Raw genomic sequence first — 18,222 nt, forward strand, 5'->3', positions numbered from 1 at the left:
AGCTCACTTTGTAAATATTGCAGGAGTTGTGTGTCCTTCCCTGTCCTTTACTATCTCCCAGAGTTTGCTAAACTCATGTCCATTGAGTCAGTGATGCCATCAAACCATCATCCTCTGTCACCTCCTTATCCTCTTGCCCTCAATCTTTTCCAGCATCAGGGTCTTCTCCAGTGAATCGGTTCTTCACGTCAGGTGGCCAAAATATTGGAACTTCAACCTCAGCATCAGTCCTTCCAATGAATATTCAGGACTGATCTCCTTTAGGACTGACTGGTTTGATCTCCTTGCAGTAAGGGACTCTCAAGAGTCTTCTCCAACACCACAGCCAGAAAGCATCAATTCTTTGGCACTCAGCCTTCTTTATGGTCCAACTCTCACATCCATACATGATTACTGGGAAAACCATAGCTCTGACTATATGGACCTTTGTGGGTAAAGTAATGTCTCTGCTTTTTAATATGCTGTCTAGGTTGGTCATAGCTTTTCTTCCAAGGAGCAAGCATCTTTTAATTTCATGGCTGTGGTCACCATTTGCATGATTTTGAAGCCCAAGAAAATTAAATCTGTCACTGTTTCCACATTTTCCCCATCTATTTGCCATAAAGTGATGGGACCAGATGCCATAATCTTATATTTTTTTAATGTTGAGCTTTAATCCAGCTTTTTCACTCTCCTCTTTCACCTGCATCAAGAGGTTCTTTAGCTTCTTTTCACTTTCTGCCATCAGAGTGGTATCATCCGCATATCTGAGGTTGTTGACATTTCACCTGGCAATCTTGATTCCAGCTTATGAGTCATCCAGCCCTGCATTTCACATGATGTACTCCACGTATAAGTTAAATAAGCAGGGAAACAATATATCGCCTTGACGTACTCCTTTCCCAATTTTGAACCAGTCATTGTTCCATATCCAGTACTAACTGTTGCTTCTTGTCCTGCATACAGGTTTCTTGGGTATCCCCATCTCTTTAAGAATTTTCCACAGTTGGTTGTGATCCACACAGTGAAAGGCTTTAGCGTAGTCAATGAAGCAGAAATAGATTATTTTTTAAATCCCCTTGCTTTTTCTGTTTCCAGCAGATATTGGATCTGCTGTGGTTCCTCTGCCTTTTCTAAACCCAGCTTCTACATCTGAAATTCTTGGTTCACGTACTGCTGAAGCCTAGCTTGAAGTATTTTGAGCATAATCTTGCTTGCATGTGAAATGAGTGCAATTGTATGGTAATTTGATCATTCTTTGGCATTCATTCCCTGAGATGAGGTTATTAGCAAAGAGAATATCCTGTACCCAGTTTGAATACAAACAATACACACAACACCTGCGATATTTACAGAGTGGGCTGCTCTGATCCACAGGGCCTTTGACAGAAGGAATATCTTCTCAGAAATTCTCCTTCTGGAACTTATTTAGGCAGCAGCATTTCTGGAGCAACCAGAAGGGATGGAAAAGTCAAGGAATGAGAGAATAATGCTCCATTCCCCGAAGATGGAGTGTCTGCAGGTGAAACTCAGCAGGATACACAATCTTGGCCTGAATTTTAAAAACATGAGACTAGCTTCCAGGTCACACAGTCATCCATCAACAATGTGCCTTGGAATTTTCTTTAACACATTGTGAAATATTTCAGCATATATAATCTGAATTGTCATTGAAGAGTTAATGTCACTTTAAGGGATTCTATGCCATCTGGGGGGATGTCGATGGGTTGAAAACAGGCATTTTTGGAGAAAAGTGCTTAGGTTCCTCTTTACACTGTCCTGCCCCAGATTCCTCTGTAGGACAATCCAAGAATTCCAAGGTCCTTGGCTTTGAGTATCAGAGCTGGAAGTGCTTTGACAGTACCTCTGGAGAGAGAAACAACACCCCTTCCAGGGCCGTCCACATCCAGAGCCCCATCTGCACTCTGGGTTTGTGCTCAGCTCCCCTGCAGCCCTCTCTCACTGTGTCACTCAGAGCACAGTAGTACACAGCCGAGTCTGATGCTTGCACTGCCTGTTTCTGCAGGTGGAAGGAGCTGTCACGCTTAACAAGAGTGGCCTGAAAACCTTCATGCTCTACCTTCTTGTCTGCAGTTAAGCCCTTCAGGAGGAGTTGAGGAGCTTTGTTGAGATGCTGGATGTACCAGAAAAGATAGGGAACCGAACTAGCAGTCTGGTAAGTGCAGTTCAGGGTCATGAGAGCCCCCTCTGAGACAGTCACTGGGCCTTCTGTCTGGTTCACTGAGTCACCATTGGTCCTTCCTGGAAGAGAATCACTTTGTTATCGTAGAAATGTACAGGAGGAGTTTTCAGTCAGAGAAGAAAAATAAAACTTACCCACAATTATAAGAAAGTGAAAAATCATTAACATTTAGAATAAAATGTTACTTACTGAATATTAAGATGACCAGAAGAACTGAGTGAGTGGCAGAATGCATGTTCGCAAAAGAAAACGATCCTTGTTCCCGGGAATACATCAGTCTAACAAATCTAGTCTTCATCTGGATTTTACAGAAGCTCGTCACTCAGAAACTGAGAGCCCCTTTCTGTACTGCAGCAATATTCTGTCTTGTGGCTACAAAGCAGGCAAGTGAAACCAGCTCCTGAATACAATAAGGAACCCCATCTGAAGGAAGCCCCGCCCTCTGGTGATGATCATGAAAATTGCACCACAGCGCGGTCTGACCTATTCCTCCTGATAATAGTTTGTGGGGTACATACAGGAGAATGGGACACGACCCTAAGAAGAGAGTCCTAAACATAAGCGTGCTTAGGGAAATAGTCTATTATTACTTCCATAATTTTTTTGCATGGTACAGGTATCTCTAGCTTCTCAAGAATCCCCAGTTACAATTTCTAGATGGAATAATCAGAGGTTTCTTTCTTGTATGTGTCTCCAAGATTCCCATGGGTCAGAGAAGGATCCCCCTGAATGGAAAGTGCTTCCTCCTCAACCCAAGTCATTTCTGTGAAGTAGTTATATTCATGTTGACTCTGTCAACATGCCGTGTAGAAAATTTTATCTAAGGCAGATGTCAAATAATGTGTAGTTAAGTGATAAGGTTATTATCCTGATTTATCATGGAATGACAGCTTTGTAAAACACAATAAAAGTAAAATACGTGACTTCTTTTTCACTGATAACGGTAGAGTTGATCTTCCAATTGGAAAACTATTTTTGGACCTTGAACATCAGGTAGCACAGAGATAAGGAAAACAGATGAGATGAGCACTGACATTGCCCGGCTTACTTCACGGAGGCAGTTTCTAGGCACCAGTGCATGAGGGATTTACCAAAAATAGTGCAGCTGTCTCATTGTGGGATTGAGACAGAATAGGAGAACGGAGATCCTGAAATACCTAACAATTGTGGACATCTGTAGCAGAGAGGAGGAATGTTGAAAAAAGAGAGAGAGATAAGCGCAAGGCAGGGGTTGTGGGTGAGAGTTGGGGGGAGTTGGACTATCCTTGGATGACGGCAACCTTACCCCTTTAGCCTCATGAGGGACAGGTGAGCTTAATTAGGGGCCTTGGTTCTTGAAACACAATCACTATCCTTTCACTTCTTGTCACATAGTGGTTTTAACTCAACTAAGCATTTTTTTTAGGATGTCAAGTTTAGATGCTTACTATATTAGCCAGGCACTCTTCATTCCAGAGACTCGTGTGCGTGGTGTTCCTCTGTCTTCTGTTGTTTGTCTTATTAAGGATTCAGGAATCTCTGTGAAAAGAACTGTTTGCTCCGTGTCTGTCAGCCCATTGGTCTGGTTTCCTGTGCAATTATTTGTGCCAGTAAAGTGAACCCAGAAGAAGATTTAAGTGGTCATTTCATAGCTTGTTTTCTCTAGGGTTGGATTTCCTTATGCAAAGTAAGTCTCTATTATGGTGAGAAGTCAAAACATTGTTCTTTGCTGACGTAAACCATTCTAAGGCATGGCAACGCTGCGGCTGCAGGCAGCTGGGAGGTTGCCTGACACGGGCTCTCAGGGCAGTGCTGTCAACCCAGGAACAATGCTGTGACTTCTAGTTGAATTAAGTCCAATTTGTTTATTTTTGTTTTTATTTCCAATACTCTAGGAGGTGGGTCAAAGAGGATCATGCTGTGATGTATGTCAAAGAGTTTACTGCCTATGTTTTCCTCTAAGAGTTTTTTGGATTCTGGACTTCATTTAAGTTGTTAATCCATTTTGAGTTTATTTTGTGTTCGGCGTTGGGAAGGGTTCCAGTGTCATCCTTTTACCTGTAGCTTTCCAATTATCTTCCAATAAAAATACACGTTTCTAAATGGCAATGACCAAGTCAGTTGAACACAAGAGCAATCTTCTTCAAATGATACCTGTTAATGGACATAGAATTTCTCAACAGTCAAAATGACCTGTTTTTCTAAAATTAGCGTGTTTTTTTTAATGCACAGCTGTTTGCTGAGCTGTTCTGTTTTGTTTTTGCTTTTGGCTGTGCCGGGTCTTAATTTCGGCTTGTGAGATCTAGTTCCCTGATCAAGGATCAAACTCAGGCCCCCGGCACTGGGAGCAGAGTCCTATCCCCTGGACCAAAGTTCCCCCTAAAATTAGGTCTTGAGTCAAGTGATCATGCTGGCAGGACTCTTGCTCAGCGGATCACCGAGTTTCTCTTAAACTGTTGTGCATGTTCAGGAATCCCTAGGCTCCAGCATTCGTTCTGGAAACTTACCGAGTTGTCTACAACATAGAAACCTAAACCAGACATGATTCCTATCTCAAACTGCTTTCAGTTGACTGAGGAGCAGGTTAAAAAAAAAAAAAAATTCCTCTGTCTTGTCTGTAGTCCCACTAGCCTGGACCCAGAGATGTGGAATGAGGGATCAGACTGGAAGTAGAGAGCTGACACAGTTACATCCAGGGGAATAAAACCTGCTTGGATACTTTCCTTTCACTGTTCAGATTTAGTTTTGTTTTTTCATCTCCCTCTCCCTTCCTATGCCCTGTTTGTCGAAGCCTCAGTGCTCAGGTGTCCAGCACCCAGTGTGCAGGACTCTAGGTTGTTTGGAGGAAATCTGTGTTTACCTCCAGGTGGCTGTTCAGACATCCCCCCTGTTAAATAAGGATGGGGACTACATCCTCCAGGAATATTAAAACCATTATAACTATTAAATTCTGCATTTTTATAGCTGTGCCTATAAATTTTTAAATGACAATGATTCAGTGTTTATGCCACATCTCCTAGATTGCCCAGAAATAAAACATATACCTCTTTTCTCCTTCTGTGTCCCCCCACTATCCTTACAGAAAGTCTGGTCCTGAATTTGCAGACAAGAGTTCAGCCTGCAGAGATGCAGAGGGTAAACTCTGTGCAATGGGCCCAATTGTAGCAGAGATGCAGAGCACTGACCCAAGTGGCTCCACATTCCTGCTCAGGAGCAGAGGAGTGGGGAGATGTTCCTGCTTTGGGAGGGGTGATACTTTGGAGCAGGTAAAAAATTCACTCCACTCCAATAGAAGTCTGCCTTCAAACTGGATATAGGATGAGAATATCTGCTTTGCCAGTGATCACTTCATCTCAGGGAAAATTAATTCATCAATATTAAGTTTCAGATATATTGAAAAAGTGTTTATATACTCTTAAAACAATAACAGGAAAAAAATCTCTCCTTAACTTACACAGAGATTTTGTATCTCACAAGTTATGCAATAGAGTATATTTTTTTAGGTGAAAAATGCCATTTCTTCATTATCTTTTATCTTGACATGTGGAACTTTGCTGAATGTTTATTAACTGTGTGCAAGGCTGAAAGCAAATCAGTTTGAAGGCTGCAGTGAATATTGATCATGTCTTAGAGCATTTTTCCATTGATCTGTCAACAAATATGGGAAAATAACACCTCAGTTATATAGTCAGGGGAATTAAAGTGGCCCTGCCTGGCGCTGAGAAGGGCACTTTTATGTTGAGCATAAGTCACCTGCTCTTCTCTATCAGGACCGGGGGCTTGTCTGGAGGGGCTGCTGAGAATGGGAACACTGATCACAGGGCTACCAAACCCTGTAGGCGGCACTTCTAGCAGAGCCAACATAGCCCTGGCTTTTCACTGAGCTTTGGTTCCTTTCTTGAAAAATAGGGAGAAACTTTGTGTTATAAAAAAAAAAATGGCATGAATGAAAATCTAATGTAGGTACTGGAACAAACTTTGCCTTTTATATTAATAATGGTCGTCAGTGAGTGAAACTTGCTGTATCAAGATACCATAATATGTACCTGTGCTTAAATTTTTATTTATATAAAACACACAAGCAGGTGTGTTTATATATAATTTAATTTTATAATGATTTTAAACAGACAGAGATATATAAATGGTTTTGATTCTTAAGTCCATGAAGTAGGTTCTATTATTGCCATTTTACATATGAAGACACTGATGCACAGAGAGGCTAAGGAGAACCTCAAAAGTCATGCTGTGATGCAGATGACAGGTTTGAATCCAGCTAATTTCAATTCATCATTTTTTAAGGATGATATCAAATGTATACAAAAGTGTTCAGGATGAAAGAACAAAGTCTGGGCCTGTCCTCCCCTCCTGCCTGTATTCCTGTCCCTTTTCCTCCTCCCTCTCCTGTCCAGCGAAGCAGAACAGTGTTCCTGAGTGTTAAAGGCAGGTGACTTCCCATGTCACTCTACTCTCTTCCTGCACGCATGGCTTCTTATTACACTGTGAGCAATGTGAGCAGCACCTTGATAACTTCTACAACATCTAAGAGTCCTTTCTTAAGTAAGGGAGGGTGTTAGGAGCTCAAAAAGGATAGTGAACTAAGTGGTCCTGTGAGGTGAGTAAAATTTTGGAAAGGACTTCCCTGGTGGCTCAGATGGAAAAAATATCTGTCTGCAATACAGGAAACCTAGGTTTAGTCCCTGTGTCAGGAAGATTCCCTGGAGGGAAAAATGGCAACCCACTCGAGGAATCCTGCCTGGGGAATGCCATGGACAGAGGGGCCTGGCTACAGTCCACAGGGTTGAAAAAGGGTTGCACACAACTGAGCGACTCACACTCACTCAACAGCAGCTTCATAACTAGCCTTTACACTTTACAGACGAGGAAGCAGAAAGTCAAAGTGAACTACTTGCTTAAGGTCACAGTCTGTGCTGTGATACCCTTTCTGCCTACTATCCTGTACTGGACACCACTACAGCCCCCTGGAACATGAGCTCCATCAAAGCAGACATCACATCTGTCTTGCCAACTAATGTTTCCCCAATGCTTACCAGAAAACTAAGAATTAATGAATAAATTATACTGAAATTTCTCACACTGGGATCCATGCTGTGATGATAAAAATCACAGGGAAAAAAACAGGTCTATTTCCATGAGATGTTAATTCAGATTTGTTTGCTTTGTGGATCAGCTTCTATATTAGGACTAATAATTTAAACTTTTATTTTGGGGCTATTCATGTTGTGAATGGTAAATCTGCATATTTTTAAAGATAAAATGAGTCTATATCAAAGGCATTATGCAATCAAACATGACTTTTGACCTCTACCCCAGAAGATGTTGTGCTCTTAGATATTTTTATAGAGAAGCTAGAAATCCAGTTTTCAATGTGATGTCTGATTTTTAAATAATAACCATAACTACTAGCTTCATATACACAGTCCAATGTTGCAGCCTCCTTCTTCACCACAGAAATTGCAGACTGGATTTGAGTTACCTCCTTGGTCATGCTGGATCCTGCAGAAAAGAGCCTTTATTTACAACCATGATGGTATAGGGGATGAAGTGGCTTAGGACCTAATGCTCCGATTCCATTGCCCATTATCCCTCCCTTTCAAGATGCATCAGGTAACAATGCTCTCTGCCCTCCCCACAACCTTGGCACTGAGAGAGGTGCATGAGTCCTTATGTGTAGCCACCCTCACCAAGACAGACAGAGGCTGTGCCTGCCCTAGGCACACTGGCAACCAGCATATGGGCAGCTTCTCCCTACAGTGATGCGGCCTCTGCTCCATTTCAGATCCAGATCTGAATTCTGCACCCTGTGCTCAAGAGGTCCAGGCAGAGCTCCTGAGCTGTGTGATGCTTCTGCCCCACGCAGGAAACTGAGTCAGCAGCTGGAGGGCCGTTTGTCTGTGTTGTGTCACACGCTTCCTTTATAGGAGGGAAATGCTAGACTTCTGCACATCAGTTTGTCGAATCAGAACACTACCAGACTAGAAATAAACAGTGGTAAAACTGAATCATGTTCAGTTCATTCTCCTCTGGATCAGAGAATCAAAAGTAACAATGGAGTTTCGACTCTAACAGAAAGGCAGAATTTTTCGCTTCCATCTTTGTTCCCGCCTCCTATGGAATCTGGGAAAAGTTACCTGCAAAATATTTTGTTGTCTATGAATGATTTCATATCATGCCTCTGAGTCACAAAATCTGTCAAGTGTGTGCTATGTGAAATAGTAGCAGGGGGAGAAATATAAGTATATGTGATCACAATTTACATGTGTGTATGTGTGTAAACAAAAGTAAATTCATAAAATTTTAGTCAGTGCCTAAATATAAGAATTCCTGTTAAAACTCAATACATGTATTTCTGAATCACCCCTAACACTTCCAAACCACACCCATTAATTGTGGTGGAAATTGGGATAGGGAAAACCCTAAAAATACACAAATCCAGAGCCAAAGCATTATCAAAAGCAATAGAAATCCTATTAGAAATGCCAGCAGAGTTCAGTCTCCATTGACGTCTGTTCCCTGCATCATAGTCTTTAAAGTCTTTGCCATCTTAAATATTGGGAGTTGTGTCTCACTGCTCTAGACATAGGTCCATAAGAACATGTAAGACCAAGGTCATCAACATTTTAAATGTTATTGTTCTTCATAAGGGCTTTGCCTGGTAGCTCAGCTGGTAAAGAATCCACCTGCAATGTGGAAGACCTGGGTTTGATCCCTGGGTTGAGAAGGTCCCCTGGAGAAGGGAATGACTACCCACTCCAGTATTCTGACCTGGAGAATTCTTGATAAATCAATTTGCTTAATGCTAGAGAGGAAGATAGACCAGCATTCTTTTTACCCTCCCTCTCAGCTTTATCAGGTAGCTTTCACTTGAAAACGCTAGGAATTCGTGAAGCCAGTAAAGCAAACACTAGATTTTAGGCTTTTTTATTGGAAGAAAATTGCCTTTGAAAGTTTCTGCTTTGGCACAAATTGCTAATGTGCTTAGAAAAGTCAATGAAACTTCCTCATCATACCCGTATTTGATGCTGTTTAGTCACTAAGTTGTTCCCAACTCTTTGCAACCCCATGAACTGAAACCCACCAGGCTCCTCTGTCCATGAGATTTCCCAGACAAGAATACTGGGGTGGGTTGCTATGTCCTTCTCCAGGGGATCTGCTCGACCTAGGGATTGAACTCATCCTGAAGAAGATATTCTGCATTGGCAGGAAGATTCTTTACCACTAAGCCCCTGGGAAGGCCAGACCCATATTTACTAATTGTCTAAAAAAAGAATTTGCTTTAAGATATACACTATAGTAGAACAGAAAATGCTGTGTCTTACAGTCCCAATGAGGAGACATATTTGCCACACTAAGGGTTTTTTTTCTTATTTGAAAAATATAGTCCTCATTGCCATGGCAAAGACCTGTAATGTATATTCTCTTTAATATGGCTACTGAGGCTCAGCTATAAGCCCTGGAATAAGCAGGTTATTCAATCACAGAGAATCTGAGCAACTTTATGTTCAAAGACATAAAAGATGATGACTGCAATTTCTTGACTTTAGTGTTCAGGAACATATACAGACTCCTGTGATTGCCCCTTGAGTAAAGTACAGTTATCATTACTACATTAACTTAGTTTTCATCAAATGAAAACTTCAAAAAGTATAAAACTTTAAGAAGGCAATGGTATTTAACAAAAAAGAAACAGATTTCATGGTGGTTCTATCAATTAGCTTTTATAACTATTAGTCATACATCAGAATGATTGACGTCCTACCCAAGCTCTGCTCCTAACTGGTTATGTAACGGACAGGGAGGCCTGGCATGCTGCGATTCATGGGGTTGCGAAGAGTCGGACAGACTTAGCAACTGAACTGAACTGAACTGAACTGAACCCTTGATTAAGTTACTAAAGATCTCTACACCTCAATTTTGTCATTTGTAAATTGGAAGTTTCCTAATATCTACCTGAAGAAGTGGAGAGGGATTTAAAATGCTTAGCTGGGGGGCGGTCCTAAGATGGCGGAGGAATAGGATTCATCAAAAGAACATTTAAACGCTGAGTAAATTCCACAAAACAACTTCTGAATGCCAGCAGAGGACATCAGGCACCCAGAAAAGTAGCCCATTGTCTTCGAAAGGAGGTAGGAAACATATAAAAGACAAGAAAAGAGACAAAAGAGGGAGGGATGGAGCTCCGTCTGGGGAAGGGAGTCTTAAAAAGAGAGAAGTTTCCAAACACCAGGAAACACTCTCACTGCCGAGTCTGTGGCGAGCCTTGGAAGCACAGAGGGCAACATAATAGGGAGGAAAAATAAGTAAATAATTAAAACCCACAGATTACAAGCCCAAGGGTAACACCCCCAGTGGAGAAGCAGCGCAGGCGCCTGCACTGGCCACTAGCAAGTGGGGGCTGGGCAGGGAGGCGCGGGCTGTATTGCTTAGAGTAAGGATCCGGCCTGAATGCCCCGAGGCTAATCAGAGCAAACTAATTCGGGCTAGCAAACCAGACTGTGGGATATCTACCACGTGAAAAGCCCTAAGACACCACCAGGCCCACGCAAAGAACAAAGGGCTGAACAGAACTAGCCGGTTGCAGACCATCCCCCTCTGGTGACAGGCAGCCAGAGCCAGAAGAGGGCAATCGCAGCCCCAAAGAGACATTATCTACCTAACTGCAAGCAGGCTTCTTTGCTAACTAAGACTTCTTAGGGTTCTGGGCAGTCATCATCCGCCTGAGAAGGTGCGCCAGTTGTACACCCAGAAAACCGAGCAGCAGGGACGGGAGAGGCAATAAGTCACAGTGACCGCACTCGCCAAACACCTCATCACCCAAGCTGCTCGGAGCTGGGAAGGGCACAAAACGCAGGCCCAGTGGAATCTGCATCTCTGAGGACTATCCAAGTGCCTGAACCTGAGAGGCTTTGACCTCGGAGGTTCATGCAGCCCAGGGCCGGCCTCAGACGGTTACCCTCAGAGCAACCTAGAGCCTGAGCTGTGTGGGCAGGGAGGGTGCACGCGCTGTAAGTGGGGGCAGGCCCAGTGTGGCTGAGACACTGCGAGCACACGCCAGTGTTGTTTGCAGCGTACCCCGCTCCCCACAGCACGACTGAACAAGTGAGCCTAAAAAACAAAAGTGTCCACCACTGCCCCTCCTTGTGTCAGGGCGGAAATCAGACACTGAAGAGACCAGCAAACAGAAGAAGCTAAAGCCGAGGGAACCACCTTGGAAGTGACGGGTACAATAGATTAAAACCCTGTAGTTAGTACCAACTACATAGGAAGGGGCCTAAGGTCTTGAGAATATAAGCCGCACCAAGGAACTATCCGAAAATGAACTGACCCCACACTGCCCACAACAACACCAGAGAAAGTCCTAGATATATGTTTACTATTTTTACAATCATTCTTTTCTTTTTTCTTTTTTCTTCTTTTTTTAACTTTTTAAATTTTAAGTCCTCTATTACTCCTTTAATTTTCATTTTTATAACCTACTATTACTTTTAAAAAAAGACTATTTTTTAAAGCAAACTTCATATATATATATTAAATAATTTTTGTGATTTTTTTCTTCTTCTTTTCTTTAATATTGTATTTTTGAAAATTCAACCTATACTCTAGAATTTTAATATTTGCTTTTTGGTATTTGTTTTCAATTTTGTACCTTTGAGAACACAATTTTCAGGACCCATTTTTACTTGGGAGCAAGATTACTGGCTTGATTGCTCTCTCCCCCTTTGGACTTTCCTTTTTCTCCACTAGGTTGTCTCTGTCTCCTCCCTCAACCTTCTCTTCTCTACCCAACTCTCTAAATCTCTGTGTGTTCCAAACGGTGGAGAACACTTAGGGAACTGATTACTGGCTAGATCTGTCTCTCTCCTTTTCATTACCCCCTTTTATCCTCCCGGCCACCTCTGTCTCCTTCCTCCCTCTTCTCTTCTCTGTATAACTCCATAAACATCTCTGAGCAGTCCAGACTGTGGAGCACACATAAGGAAGTGATTATTGGCTAGCTTGCTCTCTCCTCTTTTGATTCCACCTCATCTCATTCGGGTCACCTCTAACTCCCTCCTCCCTCTTCTCTTCTCCATGTAACTCTGTGAACCTCTCTGGGTGTCCCTCACTGTGAAGAAACTTTTCATCTTTACCCTAGATGTTTTATCAACGGTGCTATATATAAGGAGAAGTCTTGAGAATACTGTAAAAATAAGACTGAAAACCAGAAGCAGGAGACTTAAGCCCAAATCCTGAGAACATCAGAGAACTCCTGACTCCAGGGAACAGTAATCGACTGGAGCTCATCAAACGCCTCCATACCTACACTGAAACCAAGCACCACCCAAGGGCCAACAAGTTCCAGAGCAAGACATACCATGCAAATTCTCCAGCAACACAGGAACACAGCCCTGAGCTTCAATATACAGGATGCCCAAAGTTACTCCAAAACCACTGACATCTCATAACTTGTTACTAGACACTTCATTGCACTCCAGAGAGAAGAAATCCAGCTCCACCCACCAGAACACTGACACAAGCTTCCCTAACCAAGAAACCTTGACAAGCCACCGATATAACCCCACCCACAGTGAGGAAACTCCATAATAAAGAGAACTTCACAAACTGCCAGAATACAGAAAGGCCACCACAAACTCAGCAATATAAACAAGATGAAGAGACAGAGGAATATCCAGCAGGAAAAGGAACAGGATAAATGCCCACCAAACAAAACAAAAGAGGAAGAGATAGGGAATCTACCTGATTAAGAATTACGAATAATGATAGCGAAAATGATCCAAAATCTTGAAATAAAAATGGAATCACAGATAAATAGCCTGGAGACAAGGATTGAGAAAATGCAAGAAAGGTTTAACAAGGACCTAGAAGAAATAAAAAAGTCAATATATAATGAATAATGCAATAAATGAGATCAAAAATACTCTGGAGGCAACAAATCCTAGAATAAAGGAGGCAGAAGATAGGATTAGTGAAGTAGAAGATAGAAAGGTAGAAATAAATGAATCAGAGAGGAAAAAAGAAAAACGAATTAAAAGAAACGAGGACAATCTCAGAGACCTCCAGGACAGTGTTAAGCGCTCCAACATTCGAATCATAGGAGTCCCAGAAGAAGACAAAAAGAAAGACCATGAGAAAATACTTGAGGAGATAATAGTTGAAAACTTCCCTTAAATGGGGAAGGAAATAATCACCCAAGTCCAACAAACCCAGAGAGTCCCAAACAAGATGAACCCAAGGCAAAACACCCCAAGATACATATTAATCAAATTAACAAAGATCAAACACAAAGAACAAATATTAAAAGCAGCAAGGGAAAAACAACAAATAACACACAAGGGGATTCTCATAAGGATAACAGCTGATCTTTCAATAGAAACTCTTCAGGCCAGGAGGGAAAGGCAGGATATACTTAAAGTGATGAAAGAAAATAACCTACAGCCCAGATTACTGTACCCAGCAAGGATCTCATTCAAATATGAAGGAGAAATCAAAAGCTTTACAGACAAGCAAAAGCTGAGAGAATTCAGCACCACCAAACCAGCTCTCCAACAAATGCTAAAGGAATATTCCCTAGACAGGAGACACAAAAACGGTGTATAAACTTGAACCCAAAACAGTAAAGTAAATGGCTATGGGATCAGTTCAGTTCCATTCAGTTCAGTCGCTCAGTCGTGTCTGACTCTGTGACCCCATGAATAGCATCACACCAGGCTTCCCTGTCCATCACCAACTCCAGGAGTTCACTCAGACTCACGTCCATCAAGTCAGAGATGCCATCCAGCCATCTCATCCTCTGTCGTCCCCTTCTCCTCCTGCCCCCAATCCCTCCCAGCATCAGAGTCTTTTCCAATGAGTCAACTCTTCGCATGAGGTGGCCAAAGTACTGGAGCTTCAGCTTCAGCATCATTCCTTCCAAAGAAATCCCAGAGCTGATCTCCTTCAGAATGGACTGGTTGGATCTCCGTGCAGTCCAAGGGACTCTCAAGAGTCTTCTCCAACACCACAGTTCAAAAGCATCAATTCTTCAGCATTCAGCTTTCTTCACAGTCCAACTCTCACATCCATACATGACCACAGGAAAAACCGTAGCCTTGACTAGACGGACCTTTGTTGGCAAAGTAATGTCTCTGCTTTTGAATATGCTATCTAGCTTGGTCATAACTTTCCTTCCAAGGAGTAAGCGTCTTTTAATTTCATGGCTGCAGTCGCTATCTGCAGTGATTTTGGAGCCCAAAAAAATAAAGTCTGACACTGTTTCCACTGTTTCCCCATATATTTCCCATGAAGTGATGGGACCGGATGCCATGATCTTCGTTTTCTGGATGTTGAGCTTAAGCCAACCTTTTCATTCTTCACTTTCACTTTCATCTAGAGGCTTGTTAGTTCCCCTTCACTTTCTGCCATAAGGGTGGCCTCATCTGTATATCTGAAGTTATTGATATTTGTCCCGGCAATCTTGATTCCAGCTTGTGCTTCTTCCTATATACATGCATTAATGTTATTTTTTATATGTACTGAAATTAAAAGAAAAAAAAAACCTCAAAGCCCTGTTAAAGCAAATTTTAGAAGGTTCTTGTGATTAAGAAAGAAAATTGTGCCCCTATAGCAAGAGTCACCAACTGGAGATACATTTTAAATTTTTAAAACGTGAGTTTTTCTCTGGTTGTTAAAATAATGAATTCTAAATACAGATTGTAGAAAATATGGAAAAGTACAAAAATCATGTGAATGCTATATCCAAGAAATATCTTTGATAATATTTGGGTATATATCTTTTTTTTCTTTGTCTATGTATAAATATTTTTAACAAAATTGGACTGCATGTGCATATATGCCCAAACATGTAAATACATACATACACTTTGGGGTACGCTGGATTTTTTAATGTTATTTCTGAACCTATTAATAAGTATATGTAGAATTTGGATTCTAATTGAAAATATTCCTCAAAATATTCCACGTTAGAGATGTACTATAATTTATTTACCAATTTTTCTTGTGGTAAATATTTAGATTTTAGGAAGAATACTATATAAACACCGTTATTCAAAAACAGAGACATTACTTTGCCAACAAAGGTTCGTCTAGTCAAGGCTATGGTTTTTCCTGTGGTCATGTATGGATGTGAGAGTTGGACTGTGGAGAAGGCTAAGTGCTGAAGAATTGATGCTTTTGAACTATGGTGTTGGAGAAGACTCTTGAGAGTCCCTTGGACTGCAAGGAGATCCAACCAGTCCATTCTGAAGGAGATCAGCCCTGGGATTTCTTTGGAAGGAATGATGCTAAAGCTAAAACTCCAGTACTTTGGCCACCTCATACAAAGAGTTGACTCATTGGAAAAGACTCTGATGCTGGGAGGGATTGGGGGCAAGAGGAGAAGGGGACGACAGAGGATGAGGTGGCTGGATGGCATCTCTGACTTGATGGACGTGAGTCTGAGTGAACTCCTGGAGTTGGTGATGGACAGGGAGGTCTGGCGTGCTGTGATTCATGGGGTCGCAAAGAGTCGGACACAACTGAGCGACTGATCTGATCTGATACATAAATCTGTCTAAATTTCCAGTTATTTCTTTGTTAAGGGTTTTTCCATCTTCATTTTTTACATGACCACTTGCAAAATAACATAAACCTACGGTTATTTCTTTAGACTAGCTTCTACAAAGGGGATTCCCTGGGTTAAAGAGTAGGAATATTTTAAGACTCTTGGTAAGTATTAATTTACTCAATCAAACAACATTTGCAGAGTCCATACTTGGGTCAGGCACTGAGCTAGATGCAACATCCCCCTATGAAAATGGTCTTGTCAAAAGGAAGAGAATGTTTAAAGCAGTGACAGTCTTCATGATAACTGCTGTGATATGGAAAGTACAGCATCATGGGGACATACAGGTAGGAAGACTACACTGGTTGTGGGATTCCAGGAACATTCCCAACTGGAGTGACACCTGAACTAAAACATAAGGGAAGATGGACGAACCTGGTAAAGACTGGGTCAAGCAGAAAGAGGCCAAAGGAACAGCTTCGGGACAGGCCTGGAAGCACCTGTGGGAGCACAAGTGGAGAGCACTGGGTAGATGGTAGTTCCACTGTTTGATATAGAAACAAAAAAAAACAGGGAGATGGTCTTGTTTGTTTCTTTTGTTTGGGGAAAGGGAAGAAGATGAAAAGCTAAACTAACACTTAAAGTATTTCTGGATTCTTGGAGAGAACAGAGTGAAACTTATTATACAATTAGGAAAAGGTCAGAGGAGGGAAGACTGAATGGAACACAAAATGGCTCCATGGAGGGTGGTTCCTCTTAGAGAGAGAGATGTCTCCCTAGCCTCCAGGCAAGAGCAAGTTCTCACATGGATGCAGCAAAATATAGCTCTCAGGAAAACCAGGATAATAAGCCCCCAAAATGCTTCTCTACTCCTACCTTCTCTAAAATACTTAACATTATATTTCAGAAATGAAAACTGTGGTTTCAAAAATAATTAAAAAAAAAAAAAAAACAGAAAAAAAAACTTTGTACTTCCCTGGTGTTCCAGTGGTTAAGAATCTACTTTCCAGTGTAGGGTATGTGGGTTCGATCCCTGGTTGGGTAACTAAGACCCACATTCTGCAGAGCAACTGAACCCATGTTCCAGAACAAGAGAAGCCCTGCATCTTATCAAAGACCCAGTACAGCCAAAACATAAAAAAAAAATTAAAGATGCAATGTTGCTTAAAATAGAATAAAATGTTGCTTGATGCAATTTAACCACAATGTAATTAGATAGGATGATACTAGCTCCTTTCCTAAAAGCAGGTTTTCTAGTATATAAGATGGTATACAGGTTCAAGTGATGTGACAAAGACCAAAATAAAGTAACTTAAAAACAAGATTGACTGTATTTCCTTCTCATGTTGCAGTCCAAATATAAGCAATTCAGGGCAGATATAGAAGATCCATAGCTTTGGTGATGGCCTTAGTCCATTTGGGCTGCTATAACAAAAATACCACAGACTAGAGGCCTAAGCAACAAACATTTATTTCTAACAATTTTGAAGGTTAGTGAGTCCAGGATCAAGGTACCAGTGGATTGGGTATCTTGTGGGGACCCACTTCCTGGTCTGGTGGTCCAGACCACCATCTTCCTGCTGTTCTGTCATATGGAGGAATAGGCAAAGGAGATCTCTGGGGTGCCTTTTATTTATAAGAAAACGAATTCCATTCAAAAGACCTTCACCCTTACAATCTAAGAATTTCCCAAAGGCTCCACGTCCTAATACCATCACACTGCTGATTAGGTTTCAACATACAGATTTTGCCAGGACACAAACATTCAGTCCATAGCAGTGACTAAGTTTCTGATTGCTATGCCTCCCTCAAAACCCAGTTCTATTCAGGCTCCAAGACATATGTACAAAAATCCTCATAACAGTCTTTCCAATTATCTCAATTTTGATTTAGGAGATAAGGCATATAGATTGTAAATGGCTGATCCACTCTGACATACTTACTAAGAAGAAGAATCATAAAATATAATTTATGCTTAGCCCCCTTTCCACAGAGTCCTTAAAATGAGATAAAAGAGAAGATAAAAATGAATATTATAAATAAAAACTCCATTGAATTTCTGGCTTTACTTAAAAGTTACCTGGTTATAACGAACATTTTCCAGTAAGCATAGGAAAAAAAGAATATTAAGCTAACTTTCTTCCTCAAGGTCAAACAAGCCAATTACCAGGACCAAATGACAAAACAGAACTTCAAAGGAAACTTATTTTCTCCCTCTTAGCCACCTCAGTAAATGGGGGAAATATAGACCTGAGCACACAATGTCCCTTCCCTAGTCCTCCATTATAAAAGGCTCTTCCCTGGCCATCCTCCCACTTCAATGCCTGTGAAAAGTCCACGGAGCCAAGGATATATCTCTTCTAGATCTTGCTCTGGTCACCCGGATCCCAGGATTCCCTGCACACAAGGATTCCCCAGATCCACTTTTAAGGTCTACATGTGCTTCTTCCAAAGACCTTCTTCCCTGATGAGATATTCTACCAGTGTATACACAACCCAAGCC

The sequence above is a fragment of the Bubalus kerabau genome, chromosome 10 (genome assembly GCF_029407905.1).
Source record: "Bubalus kerabau isolate K-KA32 ecotype Philippines breed swamp buffalo chromosome 10, PCC_UOA_SB_1v2, whole genome shotgun sequence".
NCBI lineage: Eukaryota > Metazoa > Chordata > Mammalia > Artiodactyla > Bovidae > Bubalus > Bubalus kerabau.